Source organism: Mixophyes fleayi, chromosome 4 (assembly GCF_038048845.1).
Source record: "Mixophyes fleayi isolate aMixFle1 chromosome 4, aMixFle1.hap1, whole genome shotgun sequence".
NCBI classification, from domain to species: domain Eukaryota; kingdom Metazoa; phylum Chordata; class Amphibia; order Anura; family Limnodynastidae; genus Mixophyes; species Mixophyes fleayi.
In genome coordinates, this window is record NC_134405.1 from 85,055,639 (window position 1) to 85,073,591 (window position 17,953).

A 17,953-nucleotide genomic window follows, 5' to 3' on the forward strand; every position below is an offset into this window, starting at 1 on the left:
AGAGTACATGTGCTGATAGAGATTCATTGACTGTTGAGAGAACAGCGCCTTCTTGTGGCTGAAATGAGCAACAGCTCTGCTTTCTACTATAATACTTAACCCTTGATGGAAACCTCTGCAGGACATTGGAACACTACCCAAATTCCTGTGCACAGGTCAGCCCAGGACTGAGTGGAAAATATGGTAACGTTACCGGAGATAATATTGGTGCACCAAATGTTTTAGATGATGTTAATGTTATGTGATTTACCTAAGAATTGATTTATTAATATTGAAGGTGTGACATTCAGTGTTAGTGGTACCCCTGCAATTCAAGTTAACTCAGCAGTAGATGCTAAAAGTGGGGCGCCTGACCCATAGAGAATAGCACGGTACCCCAAACACCTGAATAAGAAGCAGCCCTCTAGTGGGCGCGGTAGTGACCGTAAGAGTCTTGATGGGTTATTATTGATGGTTATTGCTAGGGATGTGCACCAGCCACTTTTGGTGTCTCGTGTTTTGGGTTCGGATTTGCTTGATGTTTTGGGTTCAGATTTGTTTTGCAAAACACCTGTCGAAAGGTTTTGGTTCGGATTTAAGGTTTTGGATTCGGATTTATTTTCAAAAAAGCATAAAAAGTTCCAAAATCAAGTTTTTGGGCTTATTTTCACTCCTACGCTATTATTAACCTCAATAACATTCAATAACAATCATTTCCACTAATTTCCAGTCTATTCTGAACACCCTCACACCTCACAATATTGTTTTTAGTCCAAAACGTTTCACCGAGGTAGCTTTCTGGACTGCATAGTTGAGTGGTCCCGGTACCCAATTTGGTACCGGGGCCACAATATATCACCCTCAACTGGTCTCAATTCCACCAAAAAAGTATCTGGACTGCGTAGTGCAGTGGTCCCCACAATATAATAAAAAATCCCTCAACTGGTCTGAATTCCACCAAAAAAGTATCTGGACTGCGTAGTGGAATGGTCCCCACAATATAATAAAAAAACCCTCAACTGGTCTGAATTCCACCAAAAAAGTATCTGGACTGCGTAGTGGAGTGGTCCCCACAATATAATAAAAAAACCCTCAACTGGTCTGAATTCCACCAAAAAAGTATCTGGACTGCGTAGTGGAGTGGTCCCCACAATATAATAAAAAAAAACTCAACTGGTCTGAATTCCACCAAAAAAGAATCTGGACTGCGTAGTGGAGTGGTCCCCACAATATAATAAAAAAACCCTCAACTGGTCTGAATTCCACCAAAAAAGTATCTCGACTGCGTAGTGGAGTGGCCCCGGTACCCAATTTGATACCGGGGCCACAATATAATAAAAAAACCCTCAACTGGTCTGAATTCCAGGGAACAGATGGCGGACACTGGATGGACGTCTAAAACCAACATAGCAGTTAAGGGCGCAGTTCCTCTTTTTTGTGACTGCACAAACAATTAACGTAGTAATAGATATGACAGTTTTTTTTTTTGTTTTAAATATAGAAAGAAAGAAGGTAGTACTAGAAATGGCAGTTATTTAGTTTCTTTTAAATAGAGAAAGAAAGAAAGTAGTAATAGAAATGGCAGTTATTCGAATCCCCAGGAGAGTCTAAGTGGGGTGAACCACAGAGAGATTATTTCCCTCAGTTTCTCTAACAGGTTGTCAGTGTTGTGCCTCTTCTTAAAACCTGTGATACATAACTACACACACTCGGCAAAGCTTTTACAAATTATCTGCGGCACAGGAGAGTACCACTGGACTGTACTTTAATAGCAGTACCTATTATTTTTGGGTACAGCAACAGTGAATGATCGTAGTTAGACTTTTAAATAGCAGTACAAGCTAGATTTTTTCCAATTTTGTAATATTTTTTTCCAATTATTTTTTGAAATTTTTTTTATTATTTTTTTTTTAAATTAATTTTTTATAATTTTTTTTTATAAAAATAAATTTGTTTTTTTTGAACTTTTGGATAACTTGGAAATAACAATGCCCTTAGCAGAACAGACCACAGGACACAGGAAATACAGAAAGAAAGAAGGTAGCAATAGAAATGGCAGTTCCTCTTTTTTGGAACTGCACAAACAGTGATGAAAATGAAGGTGGAGCTGGTGGCATGTCACGGTCCTCTTCAGAGGACAATCTCCTGACCAGCAGGTCTTTGCACCGCTGTAGACTTGTGTCCGCCGGAAACAGAGACACAACATACGCTTTAAACCGAGGATCGAGAACGGTGGCCAGAATGTATTCCTCTGACTTTAAAAGACTGACCACCCTCAGATCCTGGCAAAGCGTACGAAGGGCTTCATCCACAAGAGCTACATGCTTGGTGGAATCGCAATGGTGTACCAGCTCCTCCCTTACTTTCTCCAGCTGCTTCTGCAAAAGCCTAATCAGGGGAATCACCTGACTCAAGCTGGCAGTGTCGGAACTGACTTCTCGTGTGGCAAGTTCAAATGGCTGCAGAACCTTGCACAACACGGAAATCATTCTCCAGTGCGCGTGACTTAGGCGCATCCCCACTCCTTTTCCTATGTCATAGGTGGCTGTGTAGGCTTGAATGGCCTTTTGATGCTCCTCCATCCTCTGCAGCATATAGAGGGTGGAGTTCTAGCACGTCACTACCTCTTGTTAATTTAGATTGCAAGGCTTGTAAATACTTTGAAGATAAAAAAAAGCAGGCTGCACAGACTGTGGAGCTAGAAAGTGAAATTAAATGGACCACGTTACTTTGGTGGCTATCTTTGCCCCCCCCCCCACCCCCCCGCCCTACACTAGAAATTCAAATATACAAAGAAATGGACAAAGGCAGTTTGGTATCTGTCTGCATCAGATCCCCTCTCCACTAGGAGTAAAATAGAAAACTATTCAGCCGTTATATAAAATAGAATATAAATAGAAATTGAGAAAGGCAATTTGGTATCTGTCTGCATCATAATCATCAACATCCTCCTCAGCGCCAGCTACATCAATATCCTCCTCCCGGTGTACAACATTCACACCTTTATTAGCCAAATCTGTAACTGGACTGTGGGTGATCCTTCCAGCATATGCAGAGGGCGTGCTGCAAATGGTGGAAGGAGCCACCTCTTCCCGTACAGTGATGGGAAGGTCAGGCTTCGCAACCACCAACACCCTTGGACTCGCCTTGGGGATTTGTGATAATTTCTCTTTAGAAGGCAGAGTTGTTTGCTGTGTTGTTGCTGACAGCATAACTCTCTTAAATTTTTTGTAGGGGGGGGAGGAGGGCTTAGTTCCTTGGGTGAAGCTGAACCACTAGTCATGAACACGGGCCAGGGCCTAATCCGTTCCTTGCCACTGCGTGTCGTAAATTACATATTGGCAACTTTACATTTTTCCTCAGATGATTTTAAGTTTCTCTTTTTGCTACTTTTACTGAACTTGGGCTTTTTGGATTTTACATGCCCTGTACTAGGAGATTGGGCATCGGCCTTGCCAGACGACGTTGATGGCATTTCATCGTCTATGTCATGACTAGTGGCAGCAGCTTCAGCATTAGGAGGAAGTGGGTCTTGATCTTTCCCTACTTTATCCTCCAAATTTTTGTTCTGCATTATATGTAGCACAAGAGAGTGTACCCGGAAGCCACACACACTCGGCAAAGCCTTTAAAAATTATACGCGGCACAGGAGAGTACCACTGGACTTATACTGCAGAATCAGTGAAATTTGTAATATGGCAGTAACAACAATGGACTTATACTGCAGAATGAGTGAACTTTGTAATATTGCAGTACCAATGGACTAATACTGCAGAATCTCATGAACTTTGTAATATGGCAGTAACAACAATGGACTTATACTGCAGAATGAGTGAACTTTGTAATATTGCAGTACCAATGGACTTATACTGCAGAATGAGTGAACTTTGTAATATTGCAGTACCACTGGACTTATACTGCAGAATGAGTGAACTTTGTAATATTGCAGTACCAATGGACTTATACTGCAGAATGAGTGAACTTTGTAATATTGCAGTACCACTGGACTTATACTGCAGAATGAGTGAACTTTGTAATATTGCAGTACCACTGGACTTATACTGCAGAATGAGTGAACTTTGTAATATTGCAGTACCAATGGACTTATACTGCAGAATGAGTGAACTTTGTAATATTGCAGTACCAATGGACTTATACTGCAGAATGAGTGAACTTTGTAATATAGCAGTACCACTGGACTTATACTGCAGAATGAGTGAACTTTGTAATATAGCAGTACCACTGGACTTATACTGCAGAATGAGTGAACTTTGTAATATAGCAGTACCACTGGACTTATACTGCAGAATGAGTGAACTTTGTAATAGAGCAGTACCACTGGACTTATACTGCAGAATCAGTAAAATTTGTAATATGGCAGTAACAACAATGGACTTATACTGCAGAATGAGTGAACTTTAATATTGCAGTACCACTGGACTTATACTGCAGGATTGTTTTGGGATATTTTTATTTTTTTTATAATTACTTTTTTTGGGGTTTTTTTTATAACTTTTTTTGAAATTTTTTATAATTTGGGAATAATGGGAAAATAACAATGCCCTTAGAAGGACAGAGCACAGGACACAGCACCACTGGACTGAACAGGACACAGCACAGGACCCAGCAGCACCACTGAACTCAGAAGGACAGAGCACAGGACACAGCACCACTGGACTGAACAGGACACAGCACAGGACCCAGCAGCACCACTGAACTCAGAAGGACAGAGCACAGGACACAGCACCACTGGACTGAACAGGACACAGCACAGGACCCAGCAGCACCACTGAACTCAGAAGGACAGAGCACAGGACACAGCACCACTGGACTGAGCAGAACACAGAGCACAGCACAGCACAGAACTGAACAGCACGAGATATAGCAGGACAGAGGACCACCTAACACACCCTCTCTCTACCCTGATCAATGCCCGAGTGAAGATGGCGGCGACTAGCTGGGAGTTTATAGGATCCGAGTATCGCGGGATTATGACTCAGAGCTTCGGTTTCAGTTTGGCAATTGGCGGGCTCGGATCCGCAACGTTCGGGTGGGCTCGGATTTCAGAAATCCGAGTGTGCTCATCTCTAGTTATTGCATCATCACCAGTCAGATATTGTTAACGTGAAAGTAGTAACTGTGATTACCAGTGTGCCTTATTAGACAATGTGTATTGAAGATGATATCGTTATTCTGCCTTATACTCACCAGGTGTATATTATATGTTAAATGCTATTGTGCTCTATGCTGATCAGACGCATTATTTTGTCATTACTATTGAGCTGAAGGGGTCAGTGGCGTGGTGGCTTACCAAAACTATCCTTACCGCATTCTCAATAAAAATCAAGTTGTTTGACCAATCTTTGTCCCTTTCATTGAAGTATTTATCTCCTGACCACCGGATATCCAAAAGAGAAAAGAACCTGACTCGTGTCTGGGAGACAAGGTAAGGGAAGGCTTTCCCATCAGTACTCGACCACCACAAAAACACTGACAGGCTGAAGTTGACTGTGTCCTTGCATGATAAAGAAATACAATATAGTAATTGCGCAACTTAGAAACAGAATGGATCTGTGTCTATGTCTCATTCTATATGTTGTATAGATATATATGTGTGTATCAACTTTTACAGTGGAGGCAAGATGCTGGGCAGGATTCTGCAGTAATAAGTAGGGACCAGAATGCCCTTGCTTGCTGTCCTTTCTATTCACCCACAATTCACCCAGGCCTAGAGACTCCCTCTCTGTTTAGGGACTAGCTTTGAATATCCACAGTAATAGATCTTCACTGGGCTCATCCTGTGGTTCACTGGAACAGGGCCCTTGTAAAATGTGTCCCTCACTCAGGACACTCTCAGCACCGTTCTAACTCTCTTTCTCTCTCCAGTTCTCCTCTATCTCTGGACTCAGGGCTCAGGGCCTTGTTAACTCCACCCTCATCCGCAGTCCTCTCCTGGGGCCTGATTCATTAAGGATCTTAAATGAAGAAGTATCTTATTTCAGTCTCCTGGACAAAACCATGTTACATTCCAAGGGGTGCAAACTAGTGTTCTGTTTTGCACATAAGTTAAATACTGCCTGTTTTTTCATATAGCACACAAATATCAACTTTAAATTTCAGTGTACAAATAAGCTATTAAGTATTTTTAAAGGTTTTATAAAATACCCATTAATTTGTATATGTTTTATTATTTATTAATGAATGTAATGTTTTTTTGCATTATATTTAACAGAAGAAGTACCAATGAATCTCATGTACCTTTGGGTACATGGACCAGGATTTGTGCACCATGCCGCCAGTTGGCATGACCAGCATGCGTGGGGGGAGTGGCTATATTTTTAGACAGTGCTTGGCTGCTCTTCGACTCTTCCTATCCCCATAATATACATGGGCAATGCTGCGTGGACTACTGTTAGGTGCACGCAGCTCTCCCTTTTCAAGCAGAGCCATGTGAAGCGAGGGCAGGGTTCAGCCACCTCCATTATACAGTGCCCCAGGCTTGAGGGGGATTTTACAGGCTCTAGGAAACCCCCCCTCGGTTTGCCTATGTGGACCACAAATTGAAAACTTGGGATATGGATTATAATGTAAGGAACATGCAGAAATGAAACATTATATTTATAATTAATAATGATCTGTTGTGTATTTGGTCTTTGCAATCTCATCCAGTGAACCAGTCTCATACCATGAATGAGATGTATTGATATGTTTGACTTTGTGGCCTATTTATTAACAGGGTTTTTAACCATTGATTAGGAGAGGTTCTGCAGTTTGCCCAAATGAGCTTATAATCTAAGAGGTGTGGGGAACACATAATACATAATGTAGCAGGATAATAATTGTTTTAGTGGTGGGGAAAGTACGCTTGGTTATTGTTATGCAGCAGCTTTATCAGCCATTGAAAATAAAGCCGCCATTAGAGATTCTGTGCAGCTACCACAAGACATGAAACATGAACCAGTCACACCTTGATGTCTTGAAAAAGACCTCTACAGGTTGAAACGTGTTGGATAAGTCGTCTCCTCATCATCTTAAGGATCTCCGTAGGATCTATCCTGCATCACCTTTGCTATTTTTTGGCTCTATAGAGAAACTGTTATATGTGAATAAGATGTAGGTTGATGTTATTTTTTGGGGGGGTTTAGTTGTTTTTTATACATATTAAATATTGTTTTTATAGGTAATGCACTATATGCCTCTTTCTATATTTATTCCATTATATGTGAGAGTTTTTGGATTCAGCATTTGCAATTCTCCATTTGCAAACAAATGGAGGATTATGCATTCTGAATGACTCAGTACATTTGCAATTAAATAAGCATATTTACCTTAGGAGGTTTACGCAAGCACATGTATGTCCAAACATGAGTCAGGCCCTCTGTGTTTATCTTTGGATATTGTCTGCTATATGGGACAATAGGACTCCATCTATTTGTCCAAGAACCTTGTTTGGTCCAGATAAGCTTACTTTTGAATCTTTTATGTGTATACATTATATAATGTTACTGTCGTGAACATAGAGAACTTAGTTTTTTATAAGGGTTAACCCATCACATAATTGTGGGGAATGAAGTCTAAATCATAACTGCAGTGTAAATATGGTATATCAAATTAATCCATTGATAAATCGAGCTACTAAACTGTAAAATGTGAAGTCAGAAAGTCTGTTGTGTGTGTATTTGGTGACTCTGCACATTCCAGTGTTAGAAGATAGCAGTGTCACCTGTAGCAGCTTCAAAGGCCCCTGCGGTGAGATATATCCTGACACAAGTTAGTTTTTTGGACAACTGAATAGACTTTGTGTGGCCGTTCACAGCTTGACATCCTTGCAGACAAAGGCAGCATTTGAAGGGTGCCTATACAGGTATATAGAAATATGAACTTCAAAGAAAAAGGTCTTCATAGTTCATATTTTGGGATATCTGCGTGCCACTCCCCACTGAGAGGCAGAAATCACACCAGGATTGTGAATGACAGGTACTGGCGGTATACGGGAACAGCTATAATCACATATCTTTGGAAAAGGTATGTCACAGTGTCATAATTCCATCATGTTTGGTATTTAAATGTGCGGGAGATTGACAGGTTTGTTGAAGGGGGAGTTATGTCTCTGTGATATATCTGTGAAGAAATTACCCAAAGGTCAAAACTTTGGGAATATTTGTGAAAAAACTATAGTAATATCCCATTTGTTTTTATCACTGTTTGCAATTTTTTCCTTGCATGTCAAATCATTATCTAACTGTTTTTTTTATTCTCTGTAAGCATTGAAAGCAAGGGGTGCAGGAGCGGTTTCCTGAGAGAAAAAGAGGTGATATATTGTATGAATGTTGGAGTATATGATAAGATATCTAATCAGGGACTAGCTAGAGGGGCTTATCCCTGACACCATGTAATGTATTATTCCATCTGTACACTTTTTTAAGGATTGCTAATACCACAAAATGGTGTGTAACTTTCTTTTTTAGGACTTCCTGAACTAATAAACATCACTGATTAAGGATCCTGCATTGAAGCCTTCTTACCTGCTGTAATTCCTTTGACCTACAGATTAGACCAATCAAATCCATTATCCGGCTGTTCTGAGGTTGGGACACTGCATCCAGTACTAAGGCTCTGTCCGCTACCTGCAGCTCTGGTCAGTGTGATAGGCCAGGGGAACCATCCATAGCAACTTACATCTAAAGGAAAAAGAGGTGAGGTGAACCAGCCCAGGTGCCCAGCAAAAAGATACACTAGCAGCGAGAATTACCCAGAAGGAAGCGGTTCTAGGTGCCGAAAAAGAGTTTAGAGGTGGCAACAGAAGCCCGAGCCTACTGTGTGTAGAGGGGTGCAATTTGGGATATAGAAAGGGGATGCTGGCAAGGCAAGCCGAACCGGTCACCAGCAAGCATGGACAGGGTGGCATAGGAGGTCCATCCTGTCACACATGTGTAATCCAAAAGACAGGCAGATGTCAGGGACAGAGAGAGTTCAAGCAAGGTCCATAAGCAAACCAAGGGTCATAACAGGAATCAGGTCAAAGATAGCAGAGTGTCCACAGGACAGAGCAAGTCAGCAACAATAAACTGGACGCTATAACAGGCAGGAGGCTATATACTGGTATTGCCCAATCAGGAAGGAGATAGTCAAGGGGATGTAAGTAGCTAAAGGAGGATGTTTAATTAATTTACAATAATTACACACACACGGCAGGCTGCCCATACTTGCCAGGACTCGGCTCTGATTAGGTGAGCAGCCCGCCCATTGCCTTGTTGTCAGCCAGGACTAAGAGAGCGGAAGTGACGTCCCAGCTGTTGCCATGACAGCCAGGATATGTTCTGATGAGAGGGGCAGTGAGCCACCCAGCTCCTAACATTCTAGAGCAATGTATATCACAATACCAGTAAGATAAGATAAAGATTTTTTTTTTCTGGGGGAGCATACATGCATATATACAGTCGTAGAAAGATATGTGACCCCACAGTTATAGTAAGGGCATGGTATGTCAATATTTGCAAACATCTCTAAAACATGGAATTAGTCTTTTAATGAGTCAGGGACGCCTCATGATAATATTTGAAACATATGTTTTTAGACATTTATTCTATAAGCTCAGATGATAGAAAATAAAGAGTTAAAAACAAAGTGTTGTTTACACAGCCTAGCATTTGCATAATGCAATAGAAGGTATGCTAGCTAGAAGATTTTATCTCATTCCTCAGGGCAACATGTAGATTTGAATAGTGCTTTGTCAAGAATACATCATTTGAACCAATTAGGCAGTCTGGTAGAACATAAGTACGTGTTGAGTTAAAAAAACTTTCTTAAACTCTGGCAAAGTAAAGAGACCAGTATTTTCTGTATGATACAATTACAGCCTTTAGAGCACGCAACGACACACACACACACACACACACACACACACACACACACACACACACTTACATTCAATTACAGAATTGCACCCTGCAAAACAGGATTCATTGAGATGTGTCACATTTGTCTATTCCAGTTCATTTTGATGATCCTTATTTCTCTACTAAATCTTGAAACAAAATAATAACCCTATAAAGTTACTGAATATACGAGGAAGATGTTTCTGAGGACACAATAGACCCGATGGTCATATTACTGCAGCAGATAGATGGGCAATATTCAGTGAAACACTTAGACATGACAAATAAAGAGCCTGAGTCCCATTACACCTCCCGGCAGTTCCCTCAGTCTGCAGGAGTCGTTTGTGGTATAGAGAATAACGAGCTTTAAACCAAAGGAGAACGTAAATCTAACCAATGTCTTCAGAGTTTGTCGAGCTTGTCATAAATAAAACATTGTCCTCGAAATATGAAAGTTGAGACATCATGGGTAGAAAAATGGCCTTCACTGTATCGGTGATGCTGAGAGGTCACTTATGTATGGAACTGCTATTTATATAACTAGGGAAAAAAATAAAAGAATAGATTTTGTGTGCGCTCAATCAGTATAACATCTTGTAATATGTTACACTGAATATAAACACTCCTACTGTTTTTTTTGCATAATTACGTAATTTGTAGGGTTTTAATTTATTTATGTAAATGTATTATTTAGATTTATTTAATTTTGGCCCTTTTTATGTAACTTTGTTGTATATTCTAGCTGCAGAACTGAAGGGAAGGATGGGGAACTAAAATGTTTAGGTAGGTGATAAATGTCTAAGTAACATACACATGAATGCCCGGAACAAAGGTTTCCCAGCACAACATGTGATGCACTATGTGTTCTGACCCCTTTCTCTCATAGCCAGCATTAACTTTTTCAACAATTTGTGATACAGTAGCACTTATGTGGGGTTGGACCAGATGGGTGTTACGAGCCGCCGCGGCTCGCTTCCTGGGTCCTCTAGCGTCCCGGCCGTCACCTTGACGACCGGGACGTCATTTCCAGTTCCTGGTCGGCCGTTGCCAAGGCAACGGTCCGACGCTTCTAATCTGGCGCTGCGTCCCGGCGGTAATACTGGCCGGGCGCATGTGCGCAATTTAACACAGCCTGTGGGCTGATTAATGTAATTAATATGGGGGCTGTGTGAGGCTCAGAGCTAGCCTCTGATTGGTGGCTTGTGGTATTTAGGGCAGTGAGGTCTGCAGCCTCACTGCCGGTTATAGCGTTCTGCCCTCAGTCCTGTTGCCTGCTTGTTCTATCTGTTTGGTTATTGCTACCTTGGATTGACTACCCGTGTTTTGACCCCTGCTTGTTCCTGGACCTGAGAACCTTCTCTTCTGACCTTGACCTTTTTGCCTGGATTCCGGATTTTGCTTCTTTGCCTGTGTGTCTGACCCTTTGCTTGTCCCTGGATTTTGTATCTGTGCTTGTGACCTTTGACCTTGGATACCTCTTCACTACAGCCCGCCAATCACTCCACTCCTTGGTACTCCTTTAAGTCAGTATACGTTACTCGACCCTCGGTCGGCCCGCAGCCAAGTCTGTCCCCACCAATAGGGGCTCCAGCGAACACCGAGCCTTCAGAGTAGTCCCCGAGTTTCACTGTACTGGCTTGGGAGTTCCTAACAATGGGCTAGCCTTCGCTCCCCATATCAATGAGCCTTGAACACTCATGACCCTGTCGCTAGTTCACCGGTTGTCCATCTTTGGACCACTTTTGGTAGGTACTAACCACTGCATACTGAGAACACCCCACAAGAGCTGTCATTTTGGGGTTGCTTTGACCCATTCATCTAGCTACCACAAATTGTCCCTTGTCAAAGTCGCTCAGATCCTTACGCGTGCCCATTTTACCTGCTTCCAGCAGAGCAACTTCAAGTACTGACTGTTCACTTTCTGCCTAAAATATCCCCCCCCCCTGACAGGTGCCATTGTAACGAGATAAAGTATATGATTCACTTTACTTGTTAGTGGTTTTAATGTTGTGGCTGATTGCTGTTTGTGTTTGTGTGTATATATATTTTACACACATGCGTACATACACACATGTATACATACACATATACATACATATATACACACACACTTATACACACACATATACACACACACACTTATACACACACATATACACATACACACACACACACACACTAATATATACATACACACATACATATATATATATATATATATATATATATATATACACACACACACATATACACATACATATATACATACACACACATATATACATCCACATATATACATCCATATGCAAATATACATCCATATACATATATTAGGGGTGTGCACCGGGCACTTTTAGGGTTTTGGGTTTTGGGTTCTGATCAGCTTGAGGTTTTGGGTTCCGATTTTGTTTTGCCAAAACACCTGACGAAAGGTTTTGGTTCTGATTTCAGGTTTTGGGTTCTGATTTATTTTTTAAAAAGCATAAAAAGCACTAAAATCCTGTTTTTTGGTTGTTTTCCACTCCTACGCTATTATTAACCTCAATAACATTAAATAACAATCATTTCCACTAATTTTCAGTCTATTCTGAACACCTCACACCTCACAATATTCTTTTTAGTCCAAAACGTTGCACGGAGTTAGCTTTCTGGACTGCGTAGTGGAGTGGGCCCGGTACACAATTTGGTACCGGGGCTACAATAAGGGGCGGATCTAGAAATCTACAGTACCAGGGGCGGAAATAGGGGGGGGGGGGCGATTTAGGCCCTGCCCCTTTGTAACATCTTGGGCTGCCGACTGCTGCACAGTATGTGCAGGTCCGTCCAGCCGTGACAGGCAGGGACAGTGTGCTGCCCGGCTGCTCTGGCTGCTCTGATTGTCAGAGCAGCCGGGCAGCACACTGTCCCTGCCTGTCACGGCTGGACGGACCTGCACATACTGTCCCGATCGTCCCCCCCTGGATCAGCCACTGGCCACAATACCTCTACCTTCAAATGGTCTCAATTCCACTGCACAGCTGCCTGCTCCTACATCCTCTGCAGCATATACAGGGTGTAGTTCAAGCGCATCAATACCTCTTGTTTTTGACGATGACAGGTCATTTTCATTAATTTTGGATTTGGCCCCAACACTGAATGTAGTTTAATATCTGATACGCATCTATCTGGACTGCGTAGTGGAGTGGCCCCAGTACCCAATTTGGTACCGAGGCCACAATATATCACCCTAAACTGTTCTGAATTCCACTGCACAGCTGCCTGCTCCTACATCCTCTGCAGCATATACAGGGTGTAGTTCGAGCGCGTCAATGCCTCTTGTTTTTGATGATGACAGGTCATTTTCATTAATTTTGGATTTGGACCCAACACTGAATGCAGTTTATACGCATCTATCTGGACTGCGTAGTGGAGTGGCCCTGGTACCCAATTTGGTACCGGGGCCACAATATATCACCCTCAACTGGTCTATTTTCCACTGCACAGATAAAAACAAAGAACATAGTATTAAAAATGGCAGTTCCCCTTTTTTGGAACTACAGAAACAAAGAACGTAGTAATAAAAATGGCAGTTCCTCTTTTTTGGAACTATAAAAACAAAAGAACATAGTAATAGAGATGGCAGTTCCTCTTTTTTGGAACTACAGAAACAAAGAACGTAGTAATAGAAATGGCAGTTCCTATTTTTTGGAACTACACAAACAATGACCGTAGTAATAGAACTGGCAGCTCCTATTTTTTGGAACTACACAAAGAATGAACGTAGTAATAGAAGTTGCAGTTCCTATTTTTTGGAACTACACAAACAATGAACATAGTAATAGAAATGGCAGTTCCTATTTTTTGGGAACTACAGAAACAATGAACATAGTAATAGAAATGACAGGTCCTCTTTTTTTGGACTGCAAGAATATATTGCTCTATAATATTTTTTATACTTTTTCAATTATTTTTTTATATTTTTTTTTTTATATTTTTTAGAGATTTTGAAAAAAATTTTTTAAAGATTTTTGGCTGCTTAACAAATTGCTATGGACTTATCAGAAACAAATACAGGACAAAAACACCACTGGACTCAGCAGCACAGACACTGGCCAAAGCACCACTGGAATCAGCAGGACAGAGCACTGGAAAAAGTACTACTGCACTCAGCAGGACAAAGCACCACTTGACTAAATAAATCAGCAGGACAGAGCACTGGACAAAGTACTAATGCACTCAGCAGGACAAAGCACCACTTTAGTAAAGTTATCAGCAGGACAGAGCACATCAACCTCCCTCTTCACTAACCACAGGGAGAATGAAGATGGCGGCCGCGAGCGGGGCATTTATGAGATCCGAGTCTCGCGAGATCCGACGCGAGACTTGGATGTCATAGCCTCGGTTTGGCTTCATTTGGCGCCCGGAAGTTCCCAAACAGTGCTCGGATCCCGTCGGATCCGCACTGTTCGGGTGGGCTCGGATTAGCGAAATCCGAGCCCACTCATCTCTAACATATATACATCCATATACATATATACATCCATATATATATATATATATATATATATATATATATATATATATATATATATATATATATATATATATATATATATATACACACACACACACACACACGTATACGCACACATTAATGCTATTACAATGATTAGGATTATGTTAAAATTCAGATTGAATTCATGTTTATATTTGGCCAAGGGGAAGATTTTGGTTTGTGCAAATTATCTTGCCATGTAGTGTAATTTGTTAAGTTGATCATCTACAGTTATCATTCCCAGTTTTTAATAGAGATCAGCTTGAAGTACTAATAATATCATTTGTAATGTCATTGGCGAGTGCAAAAGATCAATGCCTGTTTGTTTATACAATGTGATCACATCCCTGGTGCACCTAAGTTTTCAATTCTTTTTCTTTTCATTTAATTAAATACTTGTGGCAGAGCACAATATTGTATGACATTTTTGTTAAATATGAGGTTTATGAACAAACCCTTATTGCATACTTGCCAACATTGGCATTGAGCTGTCTGGGAGGAGGCTCCTTCATGGGGGTATAGCCACGTGATGCTCGTCGTTATGCCCCACCCCTGTCAAACTCATAGGGCTAGATTTACTAAGCTGCGGGTTTGCAAAAGTGAGGATGTTGCCTATAGCAACCAATCAGATTCTAGCTTTCATTTATTTAGTACTTTCTACAAAATGACAGCTAGAATCAGATTGGTTGCTATAGGCAACATCCCCACTTTTTCAAACCCGCAGCTTAGTAAATCTAGCCCCTAGTGTTTTAGAATGAAGCCACACCCACTTCTCCCAATTCCTGCTATAGCCTTTTTATTTGAAATGTGCATATTTTGAATATATTTGGTTGAATGTCAGATTTTAAGTATCTTTATTAAGTTATTTGTATATTGTCTACATATTCCAGAGAATATTTAATCTCCATACAGAGAATATTTAATCACTCATATCAATCCTTGCTCCAGTGGAAATTGCAATCTGTATTTCCTACTACATGTACACACTAGGGTTAATTTTCATCAGAAGACTATTAACCTATCAGTATATCTTTGTTTGAACGCAGTATGTTTTTGGAGTGTGGGAAAACCCACACAAACTTGGGGAGAACATACAAACTGCACACAGATAGGACCTTGGTTGGAATTGAACCCAGAACCCCACACTTTTTGATCATTAACAGACGATATTAGCAGTGCTGACTTAATAAGTTAATGCACGGTGTAACGTTATGCACACTGATTTGATTAGAAAATGCACCTTTCTAGACATGGTGTATCATGCCAAACTTTTATGATTTAATGCTGATCAGCTCGTCTGCTCCATGTTGCTATGAAATGACATTTAGCTAATGTACCATGCTGATAACTGTGTTCTCTAGTTGCAGGTCCTAGCTAGGAGACGGTATCTAAATGTCAACACTGTGATGTCATCCAGAGGTGATCATATGACCTACATACCCGATGACCAGCTGATATTATCATGGATTAATAGAATCCTGCCATCTGGTTATGGGATGATTTACTTATAATTTATTGCTCACTGATCCCTCTCTATTATTTCTTCCTGCTATAGAGTCTTATTTAGAGTTGCACATAAAGATGCACATCTGTATTTTGCGGATAAGGCAAAGCAGTTCTGCAATCAGCCTAACTGTGCAGTTGTTATCATGCAATCCGGTTTGCATTGAAACAACTTATTAAAAATCTACTCAGGGTATGGAGTAATTTGTTTTTATTGTTTTGGGTCATTCCATTGTGACTACTATTGTTACTTTGTTACCATTGATATTTGTATGTTCAATAAAATTATATATTTTTTAAATATTTTAGAAGCTGTCTTCCTGAGTGCTTGTTAAAAAACTCAGCATAGTACAAACTTATGGATATAACCGTAGCACGGACAAGGGGATGATTTCAGGAGACAAGCGTAGTCAATAACAGGCCAAGGTCACAGGGCAGAAGCAGACAGCGAGGTGAGATCCAGGCAAAGGGTCGGGGCCAGCAGAAAAACAGGATATCAAAGTCACAGGCAGAGGTCAGGGTCACCAGCAATAGTTCACAGTCCAAGAAACAAGCCAGAGATCATACACAAAATGATCGATCCAAAAGACAGGAACAGAGCACAGAAGCTGGTTAGCAGCCTGCTAACTGAATGCTATAACTGGCAGGGAGGCTAAGCCCTCCCTGCCTTATAAAGATAAGAGGGCCAGTGAGGAGAGGAGAGCCACAAGGGTAGTAACAAGGCTCATATGATGATTACTTAATAAACCTCATGGCGCACGTGTGCCCAGCTGTCAAACTAGCTGGGCCGCGGTGGTGAAATCAGAAGCGTCTTGGCTGTTGCCCTGGTGACAGCCAGGGTGCAGGGCAGCAGTCTCGTCCCAGTTGTCTTGGCGATGGCCGGGACGCGAGGTGCAGCAGCTGTTGGAGAAGCTACAGCTCATGACAGTGCCCTCCCCCTCGAGGAGGGGTCAAGGCACCCCAACATCCAGGTTTCCCAGGAAACTTCTTTAATAAGTATTGTTCTTCCAGGCTGTAGACTTTCCAATGTACAAAAAACTGAATTTTCCCTTGAATTCTCCTGGAATCTAGAATTTTTTCCACAATGAATTCACAATTACCATTAATACTGACTGTGGTACGTGTGACCTGTGCTGATTAAACTTACTAGAGGCGACAACAGGGTTCAAAAGAGAACAGTGGAATGTGTTTGGAGTTTTTAGAGATGAAAACAATTTAAGACTGAATGACACAGGGTTGATTTTCTTGATAATAGTAAATGATTCAATAAACCTAGGTCCTAGTTCCTACAAGGTTGCTTGAGTTTGATGTACTGGATGGAGAGCCAAACTTTAAAGAAGCAAGCTCTACGCCATTGGTTTCCAACTCCAGTCCTCAGGGACCCCTAACAGTGCATGTTTTCCATATCTCTTTGCTGGAGCACAGGTGTATTCATTACTAACTGACACACAGGTGGTACTTATTATTTCACTTGTGACCTGAAAAATCTGCAGTTAGGGGTCCCTGAGGACTGGAGTTGGGAAACACTGCTCTACACTGATGATCTGTCAAAGACTTGGATCTGAAGGAGGTTTGAAGCAGAGTGGACTTTCTTCCAGATAACTTTGAGCCGTGAGGCAGTAATAAAAGCTCCGGAAACACCAGAAGATGTTTTAGAGGAAAGAGATTTCACCCTGGGGTTGAGGAATGACAAGAGCTGTTATAGGCAAATTCAGCCCATGGGAGTAAAGAGGATCAGTTATAATGAAACTTGGAGCGAAGGAACTGTCAGTTCTCTCTGTCTGACCTTCGGAATCAGGGTGGTAAGCGGATGATAGGCTAACCTTCATTCCCAACAAGCTGCAGAAAGATCTCCAAAAGTGGGTGACAAATTGGGATCCACTATCAGAGACGATGTCCTCAGGAATACTGTGTAACTAAAAAAAATGTTGAATGAACAACGAGGCCAGTGTTCATGCATCAGGTAGTTTAGATAATGGTACAAAGTGGGCCATCTTTCTGAAGCGATCCAAAACCACCCATATGGTCTTGTGACCAGATAATCATGGTAGATCAACAA